Source organism: Curcuma longa, chromosome 3, assembly GCF_044706935.1.
Source record: "Curcuma longa cultivar G26 ecotype Majalengka, Jawa Barat chromosome 3, ITB_CL_G26_1.1, whole genome shotgun sequence".
Taxonomy (NCBI): domain Eukaryota; kingdom Viridiplantae; phylum Streptophyta; class Magnoliopsida; order Zingiberales; family Zingiberaceae; genus Curcuma; species Curcuma longa.
In genome coordinates, this window is record NC_133863.1 from 16,502,874 (window position 1) to 16,512,819 (window position 9,946).

Here is a 9,946-nt window from a genome sequence, read left to right on the forward strand (position 1 = left end):
AAACAGACTTGTTACATGTCATCTAGAGATTGGCTGCGCGACTTAGGGGAGAGGGAGTGAATAATGTATTTAGTTTTCATATATATATTTTGTTGTTGATCGTACTCATCGATTCAGCGAAAACATAAATAAAAAAACATAAATAAGAGAATGAGGTAGAACTCTCCTAGGTATCTCGAATAGATCTCCCAAAGCATCTAATTTGAAACGAGCAGTATAATCTTTTATAATTTTCATCAGTTGACTATTTGTACTTCTCTAATCTACTATGTGCTTGATCTGATAATTTAATTAAGAATTAGTTTGTTGTACCTTTAGTTGATTGTCCATCGTATAATAGGTGATTGTGTATTTAGAAGTTGACTTCTAAATTTTCTATTCAATATAGGAAATCATCAATCAACTTCATCGACTATTGAATTTCTATTCATTTTAAGTTAAAAATAGTATTTATGTTGAAAATATTATTCATTCAATCGAGTCGACCGTTAGCTATCAATGTTGAATTTTGACATAAATTAGATTTTTTCTTAACTTGAGATCAGTTCCAAATCAATTTCCTAGTCAACTATTACAATTAGTTGATTGATCAATAATTTTTATCATGCTAAGGAACTTCCTCATATGCTTAACATAGGTTGCTCTCGATCTACTAAAACTTTATTATGTTGTATCTAGATGTCATCGGCCTACAAGGACTTCCCTTTATCTAACCTTAGGTCACCCCTTAATTTGTTAAGATTTTCATTGTCTAGGATCTACTGTTCTAGGACATCCAACCATATCTAATATCTAGTTTACCTTTGACCAACTAGGATTTCATCTCTTGTCAAGCACTAAGTCCTTCACGATCTTCTTGAATTTCAATTAATGTTAAACATCTAGTTACCCTTGTTTGAACTTTCTATCAATTGCCTAACATCCTTCCTTCATGACTTGTTAGGACTTTTTATCAATTATCTAACATTCAGTCCCTCATGACTTGTTAGAAATTTCCATCACACGCCAACATCTAGCCACCCTTGTTAGGACTTCCATCATATACCTAACATCTAATCCTTTATTACCTATTAGAACTTCTGCTGTCCAATCAACCATGATTAACTTGGACTTCTACCATACCAACTCCCTATTAGATTTTCAAATATCAAGTGTCCAGTCAATTGTAACTTACTTGAACTTCTCAATTATCAAGTTTTCAATTAATATCGTTCTACTTGACATCTTGCTCAACTATCAAACATATTAATCAAATATCGAAATCCAATTTGAACCTGATCAACCTTGTCCAAGGGTCAATTGCACTAATAATCTCCTCGGTTTTGATATTTGATAATATATTTAAATTAAGCTTCCCCATTAGCTCAACTTTCCATATTTTATGTGAAGGCATAAATGAAAGTTTCTTAACTTAAACCCTTCTTTCTCCTCCTTTAGCATACATAAAAAAGAATCCATATTCTATGCCAAAACACAAGTGAAGGTTCTTTATCTTATATTTGTTAGTGTAAGGAGCACCATATTGAATTTATATTTTGATGTATGGTAAATTTAAAGTTTTGTATTTTGTGATCTAACAAATATGTCAAGTGTGCAATTGCAGGTAACTTGACATAGGACATGTCTTGATAGAAAAATCATGTAGTTGGTGGAAAGTCCTAGTTGGGAATTAGGCAACGATAAATCCTAGTTTAGAACTAGGCAGTGCAAGTCTTAGATGGGAACTAGACGACGACAAGACCTAGTTAGGAACTAGGAAGTGGAAGATATAGTTGGGAACTAGTGGTGGAAGTCTAAGTGTGTTAGTTGCGAGTTGAGCACTTAACAAAGGTAAAGTTCTAGAGGTATTAGGCAAAATAAGTTGAGTTTTGAGTAATAGTGTTGTTCGAAACACTCAACTTGTGTGGATACTCTTTGTATACTAACTCTACATTGGAAGCTACTTGGTATTACAGGTGACCGGATGAAGTGGGAGTGACCTGGTGGAGATAAGTTCTAATTCACTGAGTCAAGAACTTCTAGGATATCGGAGCGAAGTGCGAGTGACCTCTTATATTTTGATATATGATAAGTTTAAAGTTAGGGTGTTTTGTGATCTAACAAGTATGTCAAATATGCAAGTGAAGGTAACTCGATAGAGGACAAGTCTTGGTAGGAAAATCAAACAGTTGGTGGAAAGTCCTAGTTGGAAACTAGGCAACAACAAGTCCTAGTTCGAAACTAGATAGAAGTCTTAGTTGTGAACTAGGCGACGATAAGACCTAGTTAGGAACTAGACAATGGAAAACCTAGTTGGGAACTAGGCAGTGGAAGTTTAGATCTGTTAGCTAGAAGTTGAGCACTTCGTAAAGATAAAGTCCAAGAGGTACTGGGCAAGGTAAGTTGAGTTTTGAGCAACGGGTGTTGTTCGAAAACCTCAACTTGTGTGGATACTCTGTAGGGGTCTTTTACGAAAAATAATAAATAAATACAATGGAACAAAAATCGATCTCTCTAGGGATTTATAAGAATGTAGTATACATGTTTGATCGAGTTGTCATCTTTATTGCATGAACAGAACAATCCCGGCAGTAATTTGATTAGGTAGATCTCAGCATGACCAAAATGGTCGCGCCTCTTCGGTATCCACACGAACACGTCCTTCATTTCTCGAACGAACTTAGCCTTTGGAGAAGAACCACTTTCGTTGTACTAGCAACTTGGATGGTTTTGCCAAGAGTAGAAGAAGAGGAGACTAGAAGTGATCATCCACCAAATGCCTAAAATTGATCTTTTGTACTCACCCAATGAATGCAAAAAATCATCCAATGAATACAAAGGGGTCATCCAATGAATACCAATGAATACAAAAAGTCATCCAATGAATACAAAAGATTTTTGCCTTTTTGCTCTTCTTTTCATCAATACTCTATTAATCTCTATTAATGGACATTAATCCTCTTTAGTGGTTGAGTCTAATTCAGATTAGACTCAATCCAATAATTCAATAGTTGGATTTGTTTGAGTCTAACTCGGATTAGACTTAACCCTATAATCTTAAGGTACATCATATTTTAGTTAAACTAAAATATAACAATCTCCAATTAACATGTTTTTGTGTGTGACCTAATAGATTCTCATAATGTTAGCAATGTAATTAAAATAATATTTTAGATATATAAACAATGAGTGACATCTAGCAATGCATCATTGCTACCCAAGTAATGAGAATATCGAGATCCAACCTAATCATTTTATATTTATTATCTTGTATAACTTGGTACTTTTATCTTCGATATCTAGATTGATTCATAAGGCATAAACCATGTTATCCCCTTATTAATCTTTGTGTTTTTTAATTTTTAAATAGATTCACTTAACCAAATGAACTCAATATCTCATATTGGCTTATTTGAGCATGATCATGCATTTTAGTAGTCCTACTTAATCAAGAGATCCACAGATATCACTTCGGTCATATGGAAGGGAAAGATCCCATGTACATCACTTTGATGAGCGTAGGTCATATATGATTCTTAGCATTGTTTAATGCTTATCTACTTGTAATTCATTGCATATGCTCTATTTTATCACACCTTGTTCATTTATTATTATCTGTTTCTACTCTTTTGCTCAAAGATCGGTTCTTTGTATATTTTGATTGACAGGATGTGATTCAAAGCTGAAATGATGCATATTTGATGGTGGAACAAGAAGTGGTGAAAAGAGACTTGCACTAGCCGTGCTCGTCATCATGGGCGGGTCTCTTATGCATCAAATATGAGGAAATAGAGGAAAAGGAACGACAGAGCAAACATGACCGTGCCAACCTAGGCATGACCATGCTTCACACTCAAAAACTTGATGTGTGGTCCGCAAGTATACGACTGTCGTCAAGTAATAAAAAGATATCGAACCACAGGGACCATGGAATCAATCACTAAACTACCACAGAAAGAGTTGGAAAATCACATAATTTGGATTGGTGATGGGGGAAGTGAGAGTGAAATCAAGTTCCTAGACCTCGATCGAAGAGAAATCGGCTAAGTGACAAGATTGGGAAAACGATCTTAGGACTTCAGATTCCTCGAGATTATGGTTGATTGATCATGAACTCCTTACCATTCCTCAATGATTACACATTTGCAAAGATTATAACCTAAATATCCAATTAGACCTTGTTAGGTTTCATCGAAATTAAATCATGAATCTTCTAATGTTACGATTACTAGTCCGAGATGACACCCAGATAGCCTAGTTCTATAGCTCTCCCGTTGTCATTGGGCACTCCAGCAATACTACTAGTGTCCTACTCTCTGTCACCGAGTATCCAATTAAGGACCTCTTCCTAGCAATCAATAACCGTTAGCTATCTCTCATAAAGATTCATTGTAGTCTAAGAATTTTTCAAAAAGTTTGGTTAAAGGTTCACCTTCTGTCACAAGGCACCTCGACCATACGATCCTAAGATTTTCGTTAAACTACAATTCACCATCATCCATATGAAATCATACCATTCGTAGACATATAATCAAATAAGTATAAGCAACAAATTCACATAGTAATGCATAAACATATCATTATATTGAACATGATAAATAACAAATCCATAGATACAATCATCCATATACACCTCGATTCCTTCTACATCCTAGAATCTAAGGTCTACTCCATGACAAAGGGGATACAACCTGAAGAAGAGTAAAAATAATACATCTTACTCCTAAATCTAAAATAGAAAAGGAAATAAGACTTATCAATCAATGTGGTCTTTTTAGTCTTGCAATCTCCTCGTCGACGGTGGATGGATACGGCGGAGTAGTCCCGAACGGATGGATGGATCGCTGACTCTTGCTTCAGATGCCCGCTACGGTAGCTTTAAATCACCTCTAAGGACTCCCCCCACTGATCCATCCTACTCCGGAACGAGAAGATCTTCAAAGGGTGCCCGAGCTTCAAGATAAGTCCTCCCCTCTCTATGTGGATGACTATTTTCTTACATTCTTTTTGTAATCTTCTTGAAATGGAGTAGATCCATGAGTTTAGGATGTAGGATAAGCATTAATGTAATGATAGTGATGTAAGAACTAGTTCATGTTATTTTTTCCTATTCTATGAAGAGTTTACACTTGTTTCATGTATTGTGTGCCTTGAATGTGTTTGATGAAATGCTTATGTGAGCACATGTGCATGATTAGGAGGAGTAAATTACTATGTAGGGGGATCTTAGGATCGTATGCCCGGGGTGCCTTGTGACAGAAGGTGAACCTTTAATCGGACTTTCCATGGTGACCTTTATATGGTAGTAAACTCCCTTAGGGGATAGCTAACGCCTATTGATGACTAGGAAAAGGTCCCTTAATCGGGTGCTTGGTGACAGAGGGTAGTATACCAGTAGTATTGCTGAAGTGCTCGGTGACAATGAGAGAACTATAGAACCAGGCTATCTAGGTATCGTTCCGAACTAGTAATCGTAGTGTTAGACTATCATGATTTAATTCCGACAAAGCCTGACGAGGTCGAGTTGGTATCTTGGTTAAAATCCTCACAAGGTGGTAAACATTGAGAGTAAGGGAACAAATATGAATTAGGGATGTCACCTAACATTAATGTGAAATCAAAATCCTGGACTTATCCATCTCATTCATAAATCCCCAAGCCAATCTCTCTCTTTATCACATCCAAAATCCTCAATCATTTCGCTTCCTTCAGAGTCTAGAATACTAGCCTTATGACATCGCTATAGCTAATAACAGTCCCTGTGGATTTGATACTTTTTATTACTTGACGACGCCCGTATACTTACGGGAGCACATCACACTCACATCCCTTTACATAATTTATTACATACTCAGTGATTGACTTTATAGTCTACCTTGATAGAAGTGACATTTGTCGATACTAAAGTACACAACTCGTTATGTAGTGAATCGTAGTGACTTCAGATTTAAGGATTATTTATACTAATAGTCACTATGAGAATGTTTATGACACTCCTATAATGATCCATGAAACATTCTCATGGTGGGTCAATTCAGTATATATTCTCTAATATATACTCACGTGTCAACTTGATATCTTATATCTATGACTTATGAGATTAAGTCATTAGTTGATCTACATGCTAGTCTCAATGCATTAATATTGTCATTGTATATTAAAGCTTGACTAGAAATAGTTAAGAGTAGTATTTTATATATATGTTTACAACCTCTCACTATCAATTCAACCAATTGATACGCTATAGACTAGAACCTACTATCCTAGGACATTATTATACTTATTCATCTAGCACATATATGAAGTAAATATAATAACCATAAATTTTAAATTTTATTAATAAAATATGATAAAAAAGTTTCTTTGTCAATCATCTCATTATTGGCTCTAGGGCTAACACTAACAATCTCCCATTAACATTAGTATCAATCACTGAAATATTTAATACTCAGTGACTTAGTGTGACCATCATGCTTCTTATGTGCCAATGCCTTAGTCAAAGGATCTGCAATGTTAGCATTAGTCTATACTCTGTATATCCTCACATCTCCTCTATCGATAATGTCTCGAATCAGATGGAACTAGCGTAGTATGTGTTTGGATCGCTGATGAGAGCGAGGTTCCTTTGCCTATGCAATTGTCCTATTGTTATCACAATAGAGGTCTATTGGGTTCACTATGCTAGGAACTACACCAAGCTCTGTAATAAATTTTATGATCTAAACAATCTCTTTTGTTGCATCAGAAGCAGCAATATACGTGGCCTCTATAGTAGAATCAACAACTGTGTCTTGCTTTGAATTCTTCCAACTCACAGTACCATCATTTAAGTAAAATGCATACTCTGACTGTGATCTGGAATCATCCTTATCAATTTTGAAGCTTGCATCACTGTAACCCTTTAAAGTGAGCTTCTTATTACCGCCAAATATCAAGAAATAATCTTTCATTTTTCTCAAGTACTTAAGAATATTCTTGACTGCTACCCAATGACCTTCACTTGGATCTAATTGGTATCTACTCGTCATGCTTAATGCATATGAGACATCAGGGTGAGTACAAAACATGACGTACATGATAGACTCTATAACAGATGCATAAGAAATTTGATCCATGCAGTCCCTTTCTTCCTTAGAAGAGGAGCATTGAGCCTTCGAAAGGCTCACACCATGTGACATCGGCAAGAATCCCTTTTTGAAATTCTTCATGGAAAAATTATTGAGCACTTTGTCAATATATGCACTCTGCTTAGGCCAAATAATATGTTAGATCTATCTCTATAGATCTTAATGCCTAAAATATAGGCTGCTTCACTTAAGTCTTTCATTGAGAAATAATTTCTAAGCCATGTCTTTACAGACTACAATATAAGGATATCATTTTCAATAAGAAGTATGTTATCTACATACAGGATGAGAAAAATGACTGTGATCACCCTAACCCTTTTATAATCACAAGGTTCATCTCCATTTTTGATGAAACCAAAAGCTTTGATTACATCATCGAATCGAAGATTCCAACTTCTAAAAGCTTATTTTAATCCATAAATAGACCTTTGCAACTTATATACATTTCCAGCATTCTTTGGATCTACAAAACCCTCAGGTTGTGTCATGTACACATTCTTGAGTAGATTTCCATTTAGAAATATAGTTTTGACATCCATTTGCCAGATTTCATAATCATAGTAAGTTGTAATGGTAAGCATGATCCAAATAGACTTAAGCATCGCAACTGGTGAAAATGTTTCATCATAGTCTATACTAAGAATCATTTAGCTATCAACCTTTATAGGTATACATATGACTATTCATGTCAGCTTTTCTCTTAAAGACCCACTTACATATAATACGTTTGATCTTTTTAGGTGGATCAACCAAAGTCCATACTTGGTTAGTGTACATAGATTCTATTTCGGACCTCATGGCTTCTAGCCATTTCTTAGAATCTAGGCTCATTACTGTTGGGTTTTCCGAGCCGCAAAACCCACTTTTTGCGTTGCGGAAACCTCGGAACACCCTTTGCCATTGGATCCGTGCGAAGATAAAAACTAAAAACATTCATGTACATGTTTAAAAGCCTAGATCTACTTTAGATCTACGAGATAAGAACTTTACCCTCGATGCGTGCCCTTCGCGTATCCCGCTCGTCCACGATGGAGTCGGATCTCAAGAGATACTCGTGTAGTCTCCTCTACGGTATCCACTCGGACAAATATGTGGAATCAAAAGCTTAGAGTGTGCTAGCACCCTTAGAGCTTTTGGCTAGCAAGAGGAGAGGGAGAGGGAGAAGGAAAAACAAGATGGAGAGAAAACAAAAATGCACTCAACGTTGGAATGAAAAGCCCTTCACGTTGAAGCATTTTTTCATCCACTTGTGGCCCCCACCATTAAGGCACTTTAATCCCTATTAAAGCCATAAATTCCCGTGAGTTACAACCCCTTCTTGTAACCTCCCATGAGGTGGCATGATGATGTGGAGGCTCACCATTGGCCATCACTCATGCCACCTCACCTAAAGGTCAAATGGTCAAGTCAATAATTGACCATGATGTGGCATGAGTCAAGTCAACATAAATGATGACATGGAAAAAAGTCAAGTCAACATTTATGGTGACATGGCACAAAGTCAAGTCAAACTTGACTCCCAAAATTTCTCCTTCTCAAGTCAAGTCAAACTTGACTTCTAATCTCCCAAAGTTGATCAAATCAACTCCACTAGTCTAGTTTGGATTACACCTAACCCAACTTGATTCATCACATGAATCTAATCCTCTTGGTTCATCATATGAACCTAATTTCCACCTAATTGCCCTTTGAGTGTGACCCTATAGGTTCTTGTAACGTTGGCAATGCCCTAAACTCATTTAGGTGCATAAGTAGTGAGCGGTATCTAGCAACACATCTGTAAAATATCGAAACTTTTAGGGGTTAAATTGTAAATAATTTAATCCTAATTGGGTATGATTAGAAATTTTATTAGTGGAAGGGAATGAATTCGTCTTATGAAGACGAAATGAACGAAAGTGGTTTCGTTCAAATCAGAGGTCATTTGGTTGGTGAACCAAATGAACCAAGATTGAACCAAATTGAATCAATTTGGTTTGGTCGTAATAGAAGAGGTTTTGATAAAATAAAAAGGATGAAAAGATTCGTCTTGTGGAGACGGATCAAACAAAATTGGTTTGAGTCAAATAGGGGTTCGATTGGTTAGTGAACCAAGCGAACCAAGATTAGTCCGGTTTGCTACAGTAATAATCTGAACCGAACCCGGTCTGAACCCAAATCTTAATAGGTTATTGGGTTAATGGTTATAGGATCCAGTTTTAAAACCCGTTAACCATTTTCTTCCGTAAGGTTTTTCCCCAATCGCGCCGACGCCGCGATCTTCTTTCTTCTTCTTCACACGCCCAAAACCAACACCTTCCTCCTCCACTGCCGCGATTCTTCTCTTCCTCGGCGTTCCCAAATCGTGAGCCCTACGTCGAAGCCTTCCTTCTTCCTCTTCCTTATCGCGATCTGCCATCGCTATCCTGTTGTTGCGCGTCTCTTCCCCGAGCAGCAAGGAGTAGCGCGGAGGGATAGCGGAATGGGTTGTCGTCGCCGTCACCTGAGGATCGTGCTCGCTCGATCAGTCCTGGACGAAGGAAGGTGGAGCTCAGGTGGATCGGGAACACGGAGAAACCGAAGCTGGAGATTTCGAATCCGGTTCTGATGAGTACAATTGTTGGGATTACCATGAATTGAAGTTTATGGTTAGAATTAATGATTGTTGTTAGATCTGATTAAGAAGGGATCAGATTAACAATTAAGTTGATTGGTTAAACTAAGGTTGAGCTTATCCTTTAGATTAAGTTATGGATAACCTAACTTGCATCTTAATTAACCACGATTAGTTTGGTTAGGTTATGCCTATTAAATCTAACATGGGTTAACTTAGGATTGATTAAATAGGAATTAACTATATT